The following is a 17,786-nucleotide window of genomic DNA, read 5'->3' as shown; positions in this document are numbered from 1 at the left end:
CACTGGGAGACCCTATGGATCGGGATCTTTGGACTAAGGCTAACCTGTTTTTTGGAGAATATAACCCTTTAGCTATACGTAATTTCAAGTCTTGTGATGAAACCAAAGAGGACAGTAAATGATCAGTTTCTCAATGAGCAAAATGAATGATCTTTCGTTACTTTCAACATCTTCCCAAAATTCTTTCAGTTTCCCAATGTCATGCAATCACATAATCAGATGTCTATGTTCCCAGAACAGCACCTCACCCCTTAATTTTGGGAAAGAATGAGATAAACTTTGACTCATTTACACTCCAGTATTTTCTTGTAAGTTGTCCCATCTGATTGTGATTCACAAGTAGAATGTGCTTACAAGGCACAATGTTTAACCCCAGCATTCCATTCTGCATTTTCATTTTTTCTCTTGCTTCTTTCAAAAGATATAACATTGTTTTTCCACTGACAAAGTCTTCTATTTTTGCCAAATAAGTTGTCGTTTAGAATGACACCATTCACTTTAATATATAATGTATCCAAAAATAGGAAAAATTATTAAAATGGTAAAAAAAATCACCCATTTTTTTGTTTGTTTTATTTATTTTTTGTATGGTACCAACAATTCCACCATTATTTTTTTTATGTATTCGTTGTATGGTACCCACAATACCGCCATTGTTTTTTTTTTACATATTCATTGTATGATACCTACAATTCCACCATTGTTTTCTTTCCGTGCTCATTGTATGGTACAAATGATCTTGCAGTATGATTCTCCAGATTATTTTAATTGTGGTGATTCATGTGATAGAAACGGTTTTGTTATCTACACTGCTCAAAAAAAATAAAGGGAACACTCAAAAAACACATCCTAGATCTGAGTGAATGAAATATTCTCATTGAATACTTTGTTCTGTACAAAGTTGAATGTACTGACAACATAATCACACAAAAATCATCAATGGAAATCACATTTATTAACCAATGGAGGCCTGGATTTGGAGTCACCCCCAAAATTAAAGTGGAAAAACAAACTACAGGCTGATCCAACTTTGATGTAATGTCCTTAAAACAAGTCAAAATGAGGCTCAGTATTGTGTGTGGCCTCCACGTGCCTGTATGACCTCCCTACAACGCCTGGGCATGCTCCTGATGAGGTTGCGGATGGTCTCCTGTGGGATCTCCACCCAGACCTGGACTAAAGCATCCACCAACTCCTGGACAGTCTGTGGTGCAACGTGACGTTGGTGGATGGAGCGAGACATGATGTCCCAGATGTGCTCAATCGGATTCAGGTTTGGGGAACGGGCGGGCCAGTCCATAGCTTCAATGCCTTCATCTTGCAGGAACTGCTGACACACTCCAGCCACATGAGGTCTGGCATTGTCCTGCATTATGAGGAACCCAGGGCCAACCGCACCAGCATATGGTCTCATAAGGGATCTGAGGATCTCATCTCGGTCCCTAATGGCAGTCAGGCTACCTCTGGCGAGCACATGGAGGGCTGTGCGGCCCTTCAAAGAAATGCCACAGCACATCATTACTGACCCACTGCCAAACCGGTCCTGCTGAAGGATGTTGCAGGCAGCAGATCGCTCTTCACGACTTCTCCAGACTTTGTCACGTCTGTCACATGTGCTCAGTGAGAACCTGTTTCCATCTGTGAAGAGCACAGGGTGCCAGTGGCGACTTTGTCAATCCTGGTGTTCTGTGGCAAATGCCAAGCGTCCTGCACGGTGTTGGGCTGTGAGCACATCCCCCATCTGTGGACGTCGGGCCCTCATACCTCCCTCATGGAGTCGATTTCTAACCATTTGTGCAGACACATGCACATTTGTGGCCTGCTGGAGGTCATTTTGCAGGGCTGTGGCAGTGCTCCTCCTGTTCTTCCTTGCACAAAGGCGAAGGTAGCGGTCCTGCTGCTGGGTTGTCGCCCTTCGACGGTCCCCTCCACGTCTCCTGGTGTACTGGCCTGTCTCCTGTTAGCGCCTCCAGCCTCTGGACACTACGCTGACAGACACAGCAAACCTTCTTGCCACAGCTCGCATTGATGTGCCATCCTGGATGAGCTGCACTACCTGAGCAACTTCTGTGCGTTCTGTGCTACCACGAGTGTGAAAGAACCAACATTCAAAAGTGACCAAAACATCAGCCAGAAAGCATTGGTACTGAGATGTGGTCTGTGGTCCCCACCTACAGAACCACTCCTTTATTGAGGGTGTCTTGATAATTGCCCATAATTTCCATCTATTGTCTATTCCATTTGCAGAACAGCATGTGAAATTGATTGTCAATCAGTGTTGCTTCCTAAGTGGACAGTTTGATTTCACAGAAGTTTGATTCACTTGGAGTTATATTCTGTTGTTTAAGTGTTCCCTTTATTTTTTTGAGCAGTGTATAATAAATGTAAAATTCATCACTGGCAAATAAAAGGTTATGCAATTTTCTACTTAACCTCAAACCTCAATTTCTTGGCTGCAAACCAATCCTGACAGAGTCCTGCTCACATGGCTGAGGGTCTGCTATAACATCTCAGTTCAGGTAAGAACAATCAGAATCGGATCCAGGACAAGAGAGAGATGCGAAAAGGGTTGCCAACTTGACTTTATATTTTTTTCTGGACGGCTTATCAAAAAATCGTGGACAGACAATATATTTTTTACAGACAGATTGTAAAACCATAATAAATCATTCTGATTATAAGTGATCTTTGTCTACAGGCCATAATTCTGACATGAAGACATCAGCTGCAGATACTGTAAGATTCTTCAGCTTCATAAAAATCATGAACGCCATTTTTTTCATGGCCAGGACAAAAAATTGCCCTATTTTTACGGACTGTCCTGGAATTTTTGAATGTGCGATGAATTAATTTCTTACTGGAATTTTTCAACGGTTGGCAACCCTGGATGCGAATTGTGTTTCGTTCACACAGAATTGCCCAGATTGGATACAGAGGATGAGGTTTTAGTCCCTGGATGCATCTGAGTGTGTTGGCATTTACAGCAAGTAGTGATCTTGTAAAGTTTAGTAAAAAGTTGCAGAACTTTTTCGTAGACAAAACTTGATATGTCAGGATTAGAGTTCCTTTTGAGCTGCTCGACAACATATTTATATTCGCATGGGGGGGTTGGCTTTTGAGAAGCCCAAAATGGTACTTTTCAGGTCTCAAAGCCCCCTGTGTTAATAGCGTGGTACTGAGTATGTGTGACCAACTCTCTAAAGGACAGTGAATAAAGCGTGGGCCGCACATGCTCAGTACCCCTCTGTTTACAAAGGGGACTTCAGGTCCCCCATTCTAGTGCTGATTGGGTTCCAAATGATTGGATCCCTAGCGATTGTATATTTATCAACCATACCATGGATAGATAACATAGGTTGTTGATAGGACAACCCCTTTAACTATTCATTTTTTAGACTACAGCGTTGATGAAACAGTGGACAGTGCTGGCTGGAAGTTGCAGCTATTCAACAGCCTAAGAGCAGATCCCTTTTTTAAATTAAAGAGGTTGTCCTGTTTCAGAAAAACTCTAAATCCAGGATGCAGTTTGTTTAAAAATAAAAAAATAAAAAAAGTGGTTTACTCACCTACTGCTGCTCCCAGTGTCTGTTATTGTCTGCAGCCAATAACTGAGCTCATCTGATGAAACAACCACCAAGAACAACCAAGCTCACTGATTGGCTGAAGCATTGCAGACAATAACAGACACCGGAAGCAGCGGTGTAGACTCAGCGCCGGACCAGGCAAGGGGGAGTAAAGATTTTTTTTTTTTAAACAACCAAGGGACAGGGGTTTTCCGAACTGGAAAACCCTTAAAATATAAAAAAATTAATTTCAGCCTTCAGAATTTTGGCTGTTGAATAACTACAACTCCCACCCAATAATGTCCATTATTCCATCCTAGCTGTACTCTTTAAAACAAATTTCAGCCAGTGGACAGTGGTTCTCCAGAACCCCAATAATGATGATGGACGCCACCCTTGATTGTTAATAGAATCCAAGAGTCATTGACATAAGTCATACAACAGATTTGTGTTGAGTGTCCAAGTCTTACACCAAATTCCTTGAGAGATTGAGACGAAACAAACCCAGAAGAGGTCCTCCAGTGACGTGCAGGTGAGTATAAAACTTTGCATTTATTAATAACATTTTAAAAACAGAATAGAACCAGTATTGAGTATAGATTCCTGTTTAACCTATGCGTTTCGACATTGTGCCTTAGTCATGTTAGGACTCTGTTTCTCTATTTTCTACATAGAAACCATAGGTGTCTGTTGAGCTACTTATTCTTAATGCTCTTCTCAGACTCAATTTTTGGCAAAACCATCTCAAAAATTTCAAAAACAGTAACAGAAAAACAGTTCTAGAATCAGTGGAGCAGCACGAACTGGAGGAGGTTTAAATGCTAAAAATCCAGTGAAAGGTCCTTTATAAACCTAAGTGAATTTATTAGATTCAATGTTAAGCTCCTGGAATTTAAAGCAAAATCTTTCACAGGTTCCAAAACTACTACATGCTATTTATAACACTTGTATCTATTTTATGTGGCAATAGGACTTTTGGTTCCTTTCAGGCAACAAGACCCAGTTTCCAGTGCTACCTATGCTTTACTTCATTGCTCTATGAACGTTTCCTTCTTCATAGTTTTCCAGTTTGTGTTGACTGCATGAAGAAGAAGCACAAGGAGTATCACATCACTAATTGGCAAAGAAACAACATGGTGGCTCTATGGTTAGCCCTGTTGACCTGGTGCCTGGATTTTAAATCCTACCACGGTCAATAATTTGCAAGGCGTTTGTATATTTTCCCTTTGCTTGCATGGGGTTTTGACTCTCCCATACATGGGAACACTTGACTTGGTTGAGCTTCTGTATTGTCTACGAGAGCCACTGCTGGAACACTCGGGGGCTTATTTCCAGGGAGAACAAGAGGATTGCCAGTTGAAGTTGAGTAGACTGGATCCTTCTCTGCCCTGACATCTCTCAAGGAAATGAAGATGACGGCCTACTGAACTTTAGTAACTGGTCTCTATCTCTCTGGAGATAAGCCACTGAGGGGAGAGTTGGGTGGCCCTCATACCCATTATAATATGGTCGTCGGGTTCTGCAAACTTTAGTTTATTTTGTATGCGGGTGTTACGGATACAGCATGACAAAAGCATAACTCATTGCTTGTCCAGTGAACGTTTCACTGATGTTCTTAAGTGTCATAAAGGCCAAGCCAGTTATTTTGGAAAGTGGCTTCATCAGGGTCGGACTAGTCCACCAGAGTAACAGAGTAATTGACAGTCAGCCCAGGGATTAACAAAATAATGGGTTTTAAATTTGTAGTGAATGACAACTCCATTTGGAGATTACTTTGGAGCAATCACTTTCCACCAATGTCTATTTTTTTATAAGACGATTCACAAATAACACATTAGATTTTTTTGGATGAGCTGTTTTGTGTGTACAGTGATACCATTACTGATTACAAAGTCACTTTATATACATTCTGTATAGATTAGGAATGGCTCATCAGGAAAAAAAAAAGCAGATGATCTAAGTATTGACAATTTTTCTTTTTTAATAATTACCATGTCGGTTAAGAACATCACGTCCATCGTTATAGACATCTTCGTTAATTTAGAAAGTCAGATACTATCAGTATTTATTATCGAGTGAGAACATTCTTGTGTTTTATCTCCTTATCTTAGACACCTCGAGATAAGTAAAAGAAACTCACATGTTTGTTCCTTATACCAAATTTCTCAAGAAACTAATGATATGGTAGAGATCATATCTCAGAAGAAATTTCCTCCTCAACTGCACATGACCACGCTTGACTGCTGCTGAAGTTGTGGTTAGCCCTCCCAGTTCTGTACATTGTGGCTATGCAACATGGGCTTCTCCAAACGACAAGGTCTTCAACATCTATTATAAATTCTTGGCCACAACATTTACTCAGAGTCAGAGACAGAGTCAAGTCAAGTCAGTTCTGAACCTAACTATAGGCAGTTATATTACTGTTTGACGACAGTGTACAATCTAGCTCTATTTCTGCATTCTGCATTTTGACTAGCCCCTTGGATTTGTCTGGAGATAGTCGTTCCACTCTACTTGCTCTGACCTCATTACATCCTCGTGTCCTAACATTCCTGTAATGTTTGTCTGCCACAAGTGTTTGTACACCAAGAGATGAGAAAATCTTTTGAAATTTCAATTTGCCAAAGAAATACCGTAGATTTGCAGCAAATTAAAAACTACTGCAAAGCCTTCAACTGCCCAGAAAAAAAAAAGGGTGTAACACTCTGAGAACTCCTAGGACTGTATACAATCTATTTCAAGGTCTTTAATGTAAAATGTCATATGGCTAAATGGATGAAAGCTGTTCTTTACTGCTGTGCTATCACATACACCATCTATAATGTTACCTATATCTTTATGTATTTCTATTGCTAAGCTGTGAGGTCCTCTCACTATTCAGATTCGCCAAAAAACGGCTGCTGCATTCCCTGCCTCTGCTTTCATACTGGCTCTGATAAAAAAAAGTATAACCATTTAAGAGGGACTACTTCATGTGATAGCCGAATAGAATTAAGGGGACGCCTACATGGCCGCAACCTTGTGTCATATGAGTTTTTTATTGGTTGAGGCGATCTTCTACATTATGTAAAATATCAGCGGTTTAGTGATACTCTGAAATCATAAATTGATTGAATCTGCTGCTTTGAGCAAATTTTTGAAAACTCAACACGAATTCGAATTGCATGGAATCGATTCACTCATCTCTACAAGTCACACATTCCTTGACAGGACCATAGAAAAAAAATGTAAACTTGTCTCCCATACTTTCCCAAGAAAAGAAGTACATTGAGGTCAGAGATAAAGATTAATCTATCTTGACTGTTGGAAATCTGTCTCACTGTTCCTGATTATCTGTTTAAAATGGGACCGGTCACGTCTAAGGGTAAGTGGACCCATGGAAGTTCGGGTTCTGGTACCCAACTCGAAATTTCTTCCAAAAGTTTGGTTCCAGTACCAGAACTTGAACCAGAACCGTATTGAAAACAATGGGGAACCCGGACTTTTGAGTTGGAAAATATCTCTCTCTCGCGCGGACTGCCCCCAGAACTCCGAACAATGCAACAGACTTCCAGGAGAAGTCTGTGTTTGGCATTTAGCACTGTACACAAACTATCCAGTACGAACCCCAAATTTTTAAGATTGGGTTAGTTCATCTCTAGGTCACATCTGATAATGCTATTAAACTGCAGATATAGGGTAAATCTCTAAAGTAGAGAACAAGAGTATAACTGGCGTATAAAATTAGATGTTATTAGGATATAAATTCATGCAATACATAACAATCAAATAGCAATAGACAAGAAAAGTGCAATGTGCCAGGAAGCTGCAGAGCAACAGAATGAATAAGCCTGAAATATAATTGCCAATAAGGTGAGAGGCAGTTTAAACTACATGAGCAGAGACCGCAGACTAATAGTAGATAAATAGGCACAAGAAACGCCATAATGTCCAAAGGTAAGAATAAGCCCCTGGAATCTTATCAAAGTCAAGCAGAAAAGTCCTGGAGCGCTGCAGAGATGCTATACTAGAGTATCTGAAGAAGAATAACCTCATGACCCAATATCAACATGGGTTTACGAGGGACCGTTCCTGTCAAACTAATCTGATCAGTTTTTATGAGGAGGCAAGTTCTGGACTGGACCAAGGAAATGCAGCGGATGTTGTGTATATGGACTTTTCAAAAGCTTTTGAAACGGTTCCACACAAAAGGTTGATACATAAAATGAGAACAATGGGGATAGGGGAAAATATATGTATGTGGGTTAAGAATTGGCACAGTGATAGGAAACAAAGGGTGGTTATTAATAGAAAACACTCAGACTGGGTCTCAGTTAACAGTGGGGTACCACAGGGGTCAGTATTGGGCCCCCTTCTTTTTAACATATTTATTAATGACCTTGTAGGGGGCATACAGAGTATTATTTCAATATTTGCAGATGACACTAAACTCTGCAGGGTAATCAATACAGAGGAGGACAATTTTATATTACAGGAGGATCGATGTAAACTAGAAGCTTGGGCTGATAAATGGCAAATGAGCTTTAATGGGGATAAATGTAAGGTAATGCACTTGGGCATAGGAAATAAAATGTATAATTATATGCTTAATTGTAAAACACTGGGCAAAACTGTAACTGAAAAAGACCTGGGTGTATTGGTGGACGACAAGCTCACGTTTAGTGGCCAGTGTCAGGCAGCTGCTGCAAAGGCAAATAAAATAATGGGATGCACTAAAAGAGGCATAGATGCTCATGAGGAGAACATAATTTTACTTCTATACAAGTCATTAGTGCGACCACACTTAGAATACTGTGTTCAGTTCTGGTCTCCGGTGTATAAGAAAGACATAGCTGAACTTGAGCGGGTGCAGAGAAGAGCGACCAAGGTTATTAGAGGACTGGGGGGTCTGCAATACCAAGACAGGTTATTACACTTGGGGTTATTTACTGTGGAAAAAAGAAGGCTTAGGGGTGATCTTATTACTGTGTACAAGTATATGAGGGGACAGTACAAAGACCTTTCTACTGATCTTTTTACTCTGAGGCCTGAGAGGGGGACAAGGGGGCATCTTCTACGTCTGGAGGAAAGAAGGTTTATACATAATCACAGACGGGGATTCTTTACTGTAAGAGCAGTGAGACTATGGAACTCTCTGCCGCATAATGTTGTAATGAGTGATTCACTGTTAAAATTTAAGAAGGGCATGGATGCCTTTCTTGAAAAGTATAATATTACAGGTTATAAATACGAGATTCCTTGATAGGGCGTTGACCCAGGGAACTAGTCTGATTGTCGTATGGAGTCGGGAAGGAATTTTTTTCCCCAATGTGGAGCTTAGTGTTTGCCACATGTTTTTTTTTGCCTTCCTCTGGATCAACATGTTAGGCTATGGGTTGAACTAGATGGACTTAGTCTTCCTTCAACCTTAAAAACTATGTTACTATGTTAGGTGGGGTTGGTGGGGGAGAAATGCCTCAACGCGCGTTTCGCTAGGGAATTTTACAGCTTTATCAAGAGGCTGAGGAGTGCTGAGCAGAAGGATCTTTAATACACACATGGGGCAGTCACGTGTACCATCACATGACTGCCATCAAGTAAATGACAGCAGAACGCCGCCCACAGAAGTCTCCCAAATCACCACCGTACGGACCCAGGCCGTCATACCTACCGTGCGTGTGCGGGAGCGCAGCAATGCCATTGCTCCCGAGGACGCGCAAAGGGTCTGTAGATAACAGGGCACGCACGAAGTAAGGAGTACCACATTGCAGGCGCACCGCACCGCCATGCTCCCGAGGACGCGCAAAGGGTCTGTAGATAACAGGGCACACACGAAGTAAGGAGTACCACATTGCAGGCGCACCGCACCGCCATGTAAGTAAAGGGAAGAAAGAAAAACATGGCAAGAATGCCTAAACATAATAGTATATAACCGCCAGTAGTAGGATCGGCCACAATATCGATGCCAGATAATAATCATAAAAACTGTCAAATAAGTACCAAAATGGCACAGCAAGAGATAACCATAATATATATAAAAGTAAATATACATAAATTATGACAGTACAACAATCTGTTGTACAAACAACCGACATAGAAAAAAGTAAGCATATTACATGTGAATAAATATTAAACACAAAATAAAAGTGTACAATAATCTATGTAGATAATGAAGCCGAAGAGTGAAGTTGGAAGATGGTATAGGCGCTGGAGTCCATGTCGTAATTTAACCCTCAATACTGTAGAGGTGTAAAGGTCATCTCACTCAGCACCTCTCTATATGGCAGAGAAATATAACAGTGAAGGAAAATTAAAACAATGTAAAATGGGATTAAAAACAGTAAAATACCACCATGAAGACTAAAAAACTCATCAGAATCTGCAGGAAAAATATGTACAAATAACCTGTTTCATAAGAAAGGAGTGAAGCTTAGAGCTTCATTTAGGCCCCGTGGAGTCACGATGTCAAGAGTGACAATCCATCTGGCCTCTTTTTGGGCCAGGAGTTGTTTTGCATTGCTACCATGGGAACCAAGGTGTAATACATATATACCACGCACCTTTAATGTTTTGGGATCAGAGTTATGAATCGCCCGAAAGTGACGTTGTAGACTTTTAAGCTCCCGGGGATCGGCCACTGTCTTGGCTGCACCACTGTCCCGCAGTTGACAGCCACAGGTGGCATAATATATGACGTTGGCGGTGCCACAAGAGATATAATTAGTAATCTTAAATTCACGAGAGCCGTCAGAGGATGCAAAGGAAGCACTGCGCAGGACACTGGCACAGGCAAGACAGTGGCCACACATACACGTAGGAGATTTGATAATCTCACATATTCTCAATGGGAGGCTATTCGGCAATTACAGTCCTATCAGGACGTTGTCTTTAAGCCGGCAGACAAGGGAGGTAACAGTGGTGTGGCCCTGCTCCAAATATGAAAGGGAGACATTTCGCCAGTTGAGAGACCGAAATACTTTTACCAAGTTGTCCTTCAATCCCACCGCCTCCTTCTCCGCAGCTCTCCGGGGATCCTGGCCCGCGCTTGTGAGCAGGACATTATCAATAAAAAGACAGTAGATGCCCTCACTGTATGGTTTCCAAAGACTGCCACTTTCTATCTCCTTCCCAAGATCCACAAGGACGCTGCCAACTCACCTGGGCGTCCGATCGTGTCTGGGCTGGGTTGCTTGTGTGAAACAATATGCAAATATATTGATCACCACCGACCCTTGTCGAGATGTTGCCGTCCCATATTAAAGACACGACAGACGTCCTAACACGGGTTGATGGCTTCCTTGTGGGGGATGGCACTATTATGGTCATGGCTGATGTCAAAAGCCTGTATACCTGTATTAGCCATGATCTGGGCCTGGAGGCGGTCCGCCTTTTCCTCGGGACCTCCGACCTGGAAGGCCCTTTGTGAGAATTTATCCTTGAGCTCCTTCACTTTGTCCTCTCTCAGAATTATTTTTTATTTAAAGATACAGCATACTTGCAGAGGCATGGTACGGCCATGGGGGCGGCCTGCGTGCCCTCGTACGCCAACCTCTTCCTGGGCACCTGAGAGAGGGAGATTTTGGGCGGCGAGTGTGCGGGGGCCGCGGACAATGTCCTGTTAAGGCTTCGATATATTGATATTTTGTTATTCTGGTGGGGGACGGTGGGGGAGCTCGACGAGTTTATGTTGTGGTTAAATTCCAACTCGTGTGGAATCAAACTTACCTATGCTTACCATACTAGGCGTATCGACTTCCTTGATGTCACTCTAGAGGTGGACCACAATTCCATCATCCAGACTGACATGTTTAGGAAGCCGACTGCTGTAAATGCATTGATCCACGCTGAGTCCGCTCATAATTCATCCACGATTAGGGCCGCCCCAGTCGGACAGTTCCTGAGGATGAGGCGGATCTGTTCCATTGACTCCATGTTTGAAAAAAATCAAAGCATATCTGGCTGATCGATTTCAACCTAGAGGGTACAGCAATAGGAGCATCAGGCGTGGCTATGTGAGGGCACGGGGGACTCCCCGTAGTGGTTTCTATATCCTGCCTGGTCTGGACAGAGGGAAAAACAGGAGAGAATTCGATACATTTCAACATTCGATCATGAGTGGTATGCCATGAGGCATATACTTACCAAACACTGGAGTATTCTTGGTACGGAGCCCTCCCTGGGAAACTACCTGGGTGATTACCCTTTAATGACAGCCCGACTGGCTAAAAATCTTCGGGAGCTTTTAGTCACCAGGCACTATGTGCCTTTCCTATCTAACCCCTTTCGATCCCGTGGACCCACGGTGGTATGTTTTCCTTGCGGCCACTGTCTTACCTGTGCCAATGTCCTGCGCAGTGCTTCCTTTGCATCCTCTGACAGATCTCGTGAATTTAAAATTACTAATTATTTCTCTTGTGGCTCTACCAATGTCACATATTATGCCACCTGTGGCTGTCAACTGCGGGACATTGGTGCGGCCAAGACAGTGACGGATCCCCGGGAGCTTAAAACTCTACCACGTCACTTTCGGGCAATGCATAACTCTGATCCCAAAACATTAACCCCTTTAAAGCCCATGACGTACTAATACGCGTCTGTGCCCTGGGATTTAAGAGCCTGACCCGTATTAGTACGTCATCGCGATCGCGCGCGCACACAGGCTGTGCGGGCGCGATCGCCGCCGGGTGTCAGCTGATTGTCACAGCTGACACCCGGTACAATGTGCAGGGAGCGGTCCTGCACCGCTCCCAGCACATTAACCCCCGCAATGCTGCGATCGAAGTCAATTGCAGCATTGCGGAGGCAAGAGGAGGTGATCGGTATACTCACCTCCTCTTCCGGCCTCCAGCGCTGTCTGCCGCGGCTTCCCGGGTGTTGCCACGACGACAACATCCGGGTCACCAGACAGCAGGAAGATTGTTTGGACATGTGCAGTGCATCTCCAAACTATCTTCTCCCTGTCCAGCGCTGACTGCCTGCATGGCACAGGGATGGTGCTCCATCCCTATGCTGTGCAGGCGATCAGAATAAAAAAAGTGAAAGTCCCACAGTGGGACAAAGTAAAAAAGTGTAAAACCTCCCAGAAAGTGAAAAAAAAATAAAAAAAAAATTGTAAAAATATTTAAAAAAAATAAAAAAATAATCCACTAAAAAAAAAAATATAATGTACCCATCAATAAATATTATGAAAAAAAAAAACCAAACAAACAATAAAAGTACACATATTTGGTATTGCCGCGTCCGTAACGAACTGGCCTATAAAACTGTCCCACTAGTTAACCCCTTCAGTGAACACGGTAAAAAATAAAAATAAAAAACAAAGCAAAAAACAATCCTTTATCATCATACCGCCAAACTAAAATTGGAATAACACGTGATCAAAAAGACGAATATAAATAAAAATGGTACCGCTGAAAATGTCATCTCGTCCTGCAAGAAACAAGCCACCATACAGCTCCATCATCCGAAAAATCTAAAAGTTACTGCTCTCAGTGTAAAGCGATGCAAAAAAATATGTGTCTTTTAGTGTGTGACAGCTGTCAATCATAAAAACCCGATATGATTCTGGTATCCCTGTAATCGCACCGACCCGAAGAATAAAGTAATCTCATCACTTATACCGCACGAGGAACGGCGTAAAAAATAAACGCTAGGGCTGGGGTTGGGGTTGTGCTAATGTTAGGGTTGGGGTTGTTTTTTTTTTTCAAAAGTAAAAAAAAAAAAAAAAAATGATGACGATATGGCAACTAGTGTTGAACGCAAGTGCTCGCTATTTGAGTTTGCATCGGGTGCTCGGGTATGCACTGAGTATCGCGGGTGCTCGAGTATATGCCCCATATGCTTCGCGGCCAAAAAAACCTTGCGGGGATTGCCTGCCATGCACGAGCGATTCCCGCATGTTTTTTTTGGGGGTGTCTAATAACCGTGAAACATGCGAGCGGGGACTCGAGCATTTCACTTGAGCACCCGTGATACATGGTGCATACCTGAGTACCCCATGCAAACTCAAGTAGCGAGCACTTGCACTCAAGAGTAATGACAACTTATTCAATATGATGACCTAATGTTATCAAATTCTGTGTTGTACCTCTGGGTTCAAAATGTTCACTATACCCCTTAATAAAATCCTTGAGGGGTCTAGTTTCCAAAATGGGGTCACTTGTGGGGGAGCTCCACTGTTTAGGCACATCAGGGGCTCTCCAAACGCAACATGGTGTCCGCTAACAATTTGAGCCGATTTTACATTCAATTTGTTAGCGGACACCATGTTGCGTTTGGAGAGACCCTGATGTGCCTAAACAGTGGAGCTCCCCCACAAGTGACCCCATTTTGGAAACTAGACCCCCCAAGGCACCTATTTAGATGCATAGTGAGCACTTGGAACCCTCAGGTGCTTCACAAATTGATTCGTAAAAATGAAAAAGTGGAAAAAAAAATACTTTTTCATTTTTACGAATCAATTTGTGAAGCACCTAGGGGTTCCAAGTTCTCACTATACATCTAGATAGGTGCCTTGGGGGGTCTAGTTTCCAAAATGGGGTCACTTGTGGGGGGGTTCCACTGTTTAGGCACATCAGGGGCACTCCAAACGCAACATGGCGTCCGCTAATTATTCAAGCAAATTTTACAATCAAAAAGTCAAATGGTGCTCCTTCCCTTCCGAGCCCTGCCGTGCGCCCAAACAGTGGTTTATCCCCACATATGGGGTATCTGCGTGCCCAGGGGAAATTGTTTCAACAAATTTTGGGGTCCATTTTTTCCTGTTACCCCTGCGAAAAAGTAACATTTTTGTGAAAAAAGTTAAATGTTCATTTTTTTGTTCCACATTCCAAAAATTCCTGTGAAGCACCTGAAGGGTTAATAAAGTTCTTGAATGTGTGTTTGAGCACCTTGAGGGGTGCAGTTTTTAGAATGGTGTCACTTTTGGGTATTTTCGTCATAAAGACCTCTCAAAGTGACTTCAAATGTGATGTGGTCCCTAAAAAAATGGTTTTGTACATTTTGTTGGAAAAATGAGAAGTCGCTGGTCAACTTTTAACCCTTATAGCTTCCTAACAAAAAAAAAATTTGGTTCCAAAATTGTGCTGATGTAAAATAGACATGTGGGATATGTTGTTTATTAACTATTTTGTGTGACATATCTCTCTGATTTAAGGGCATAAAAATTAAAATTTTGAAAATTGCTAAATTTTCGCCAAATTTCCGTTTTTTTCACAAATAAACGCAAGTGATATCAAAGAAATTTTACCACAATCATGAAGTACAATATGTCACGAAAAAACAATCTCAGAATCAGGGGGATCCGTTGAAGCGTTCCAGAGTAATTACCTCATAAATTGACAGTGGTCAGAATTGTAAAAATTGGCCTGGTCATTAACGTGCAAACCACCTTGGGTTGTAAAGGGGTTAAAGGTGTGCGGTATAGATGTATTACACCTTGGTTCCCATGGTAGCAATGCAAAACAACTCTTGGCCCAAAAAGAGGCCAGATGGATAGTCACCCTTGACACCATGACTCCACGGGGCCTAAATGAAGCTCTAAGCTTCGCTTCTTTCTTATGAAACAGGTTATTTGTACTTATTTTTCCTGCAGATTCTGATGAGTTTTTTAGTCTTCATGGTGGTATTTTACAGTTTTTAATCCCATTTTACATTGTTTTAATTTTCCTTCACTGTTATATTTCTCTGCCATATAGAGAGGTGCTGAGCGAAATGACTTTTACACCTCTACAATATTGAGTTAAATTACTTTCCGTACCCACTGTATTTGACAGTTATATGATTATTATCTGGCATGGATATTGTGGCCGATCCTAATACTGGTGGTTATTTACTATTATGTTTAAACATTTTTGCCATGTTTTTCTTTCTTCCCTTTACTTACATGGTGGTGCGGTGTGCCTGAGCTGTGGTCCTCCTTCTTACCTCGCGTGCGCCTGGCTATGTACACGCCCTCTGCGCGTCCTCGGGAGACACGGCGTTGCCGCGCTCCCACACATGCGCGGTGGGTTCGACGGCCGGGGTCCGCGCGGCAGTGACTTGGGAGACCAGGCGCATGCACCAGTGAGCACCTCTGTGGGTGGCATTCTGCTGCCATTTATTTGATGGCTGTCATGTGATAGTACACGTGACTGCCCTATGTGTGTATTAGAGGTCCTTCTGCTCAGCACTCCTCAGCCTTTTCATGAAGCTGTAAGATTCCCTAGCGAAACGCGCGTTGAGGCATTTCTCCCCCACCTGCAGCCCTACAGGACTTTTTTGCCTGACTTTGGTAAGGTTCCAGGGGCTTATACTTACCTTTGGACATTATGATGTTTCTTGTGCCCATTTATCTACTATTAGTCTGTGGTCTCTGTTCATGTAGGTTAAACTGCCTCTCACCATATTGGCAACTATACTTCAGGCTTATTCATTCTGTTGCTCTGCAGCTTCTTGGCACATAGCAATATATACACAGACAACAAAAGTGCAATTTGATTGTTATGTATTGCATGAAATTATATCCTTATAAAATTAGATGTTATACGGCAGTTATACGCTTCTCTACTTTAGACATTTAGCCCGAGTTGGCGTTCTTTCACGCAGGTCCCAGTTTACATATTGACCGTGTACCTGGCATTCTCTTTGTTTTATGTATTTGGCCTTTTTGTTTTACAGATATAGGGTAAATCTGAAGGTAAATAGCGTTATAAAAGGGCCCGGCCATCTTACTAAAAGAGTAGTTCCCAGGAGCTGCCATAGCGGCTATAGAGTTGGCCGGCCAGCTGTCAAAGTGCAGTGGTGGCACGACTGTATAAATGAAAGTGGGTGGCGCCTGGGAGCCACTTTTTCAGTGCAACAACCAGGTACTTTTCTAAAGCGATTAACCTGCAGATTGACCCCATATCGGTATGGGACGTGACAGAATGCTTTTAAAGGGGTTTAATAATAATTTTTCCCCCCAAAAACGTGTCACTTCTGTTCATGAGTTGTGACTGGTATTGCAGTGCATCTCCATTTAAAGGAGTATTTCATGAGACCAACCCTAGACCACATGCTTAATGAAGAGCATATGGCCATGACATAAGGTCAACTAATCGGACCCCTTTACGCTATGACCCAGAATGGCTTCCATTCTTCCGGCCTTCCTTATTTTACAATAATGGGTATTCATCTAGTGGCCTCCATGTAGATGCTTGGCTGGCGCTTAGTGTCCCCTGATCTGTTTCGCTAAAGGACTGGTGGTGATTAATTGATCACCATGGTGGCAGCTTTTCATCAAGGGTTATCTCACTAGAAAATAGAGTTGAACGAGACCAGGCAGAGAAAGGCCTTTTGCTGGAATTTCTTGATAATTCTAAAAAAGTGTTTTCTTTCAAAGTTTGAGTTTAAAAATAAATTTATGCTAATAGTTTCCTGCACTTCCTGTAAATCTTTACTTAGTTCTGCTTTCAGTTAACTTAGGACCTCCATACAAATTAGATGAAAATTTGCCAAAGAACGATAAATCAGTTGTCAATGACCCTAAACACAGCACAGATTTTGGGCTCAATCATTAAGACTGACTGTGTGCATGTCGGTTTTAATGAAGGCATCGCTTGAGTAAGATGTGCCTAAATCATTGTGAGGCATATTCCACTTAACGAATTAGGCACATTTTTCTCCAGTTAGACTGGAGGATGCTATTTGTAAAATTCGGGGAGTAAATTTTGATAGATTTGCCAGAGGGACTTTGCCATGTGGCGCCCCAACCAAGCTTCACACACTTTGACAAGAGTAGGCTGGGACTGGCGTAAAATTGGCAAGATTCGCGCAACTTCAAGTTGCATAAATATTTTGCGATATTTCAGTGTTGATGGCAGAATTTTTCCATAAACCCCTTGATGAATCGGGCTCCTTAAATTTTGACTGCTTTTAGTCTCATACACTCTTCTGCTCAGGATGGGTCTACAGGGAACCAGCTACATACGGACCCTTTAAGGTGCTAAGGAACTGGAGCTCAAAAGGTTCAATAGGCTCTTCTGCCACATGAAAGGACTTCAGAATTATATTTGACACATGGTAGATTGTGGTCCATTTAGAGCTTGGAAATCGGGTCCATGAGCTTGATTTTAGATCTATAGAAATCTATTTGATCCCTCACGACCACAAGGTGTGCATGGAAGTCTTACCTGCATTACACACACTTATAGCGTAGGCTAAAAGAGATTCTGTCATCCAGCCAATGGTAAAGTCAAGGTATATTTCCAATCATCTCTGCCATGA

Source organism: Phyllobates terribilis, unplaced genomic scaffold, assembly GCF_046119375.1.
Source record: "Phyllobates terribilis strain yellow unplaced genomic scaffold, ASM4611937v1 Scaffold_12__6_contigs__length_324123572, whole genome shotgun sequence".
Lineage (NCBI taxonomy): Eukaryota > Metazoa > Chordata > Amphibia > Anura > Dendrobatidae > Phyllobates > Phyllobates terribilis.
This window is presented reverse-complemented; position numbering follows the sequence as displayed.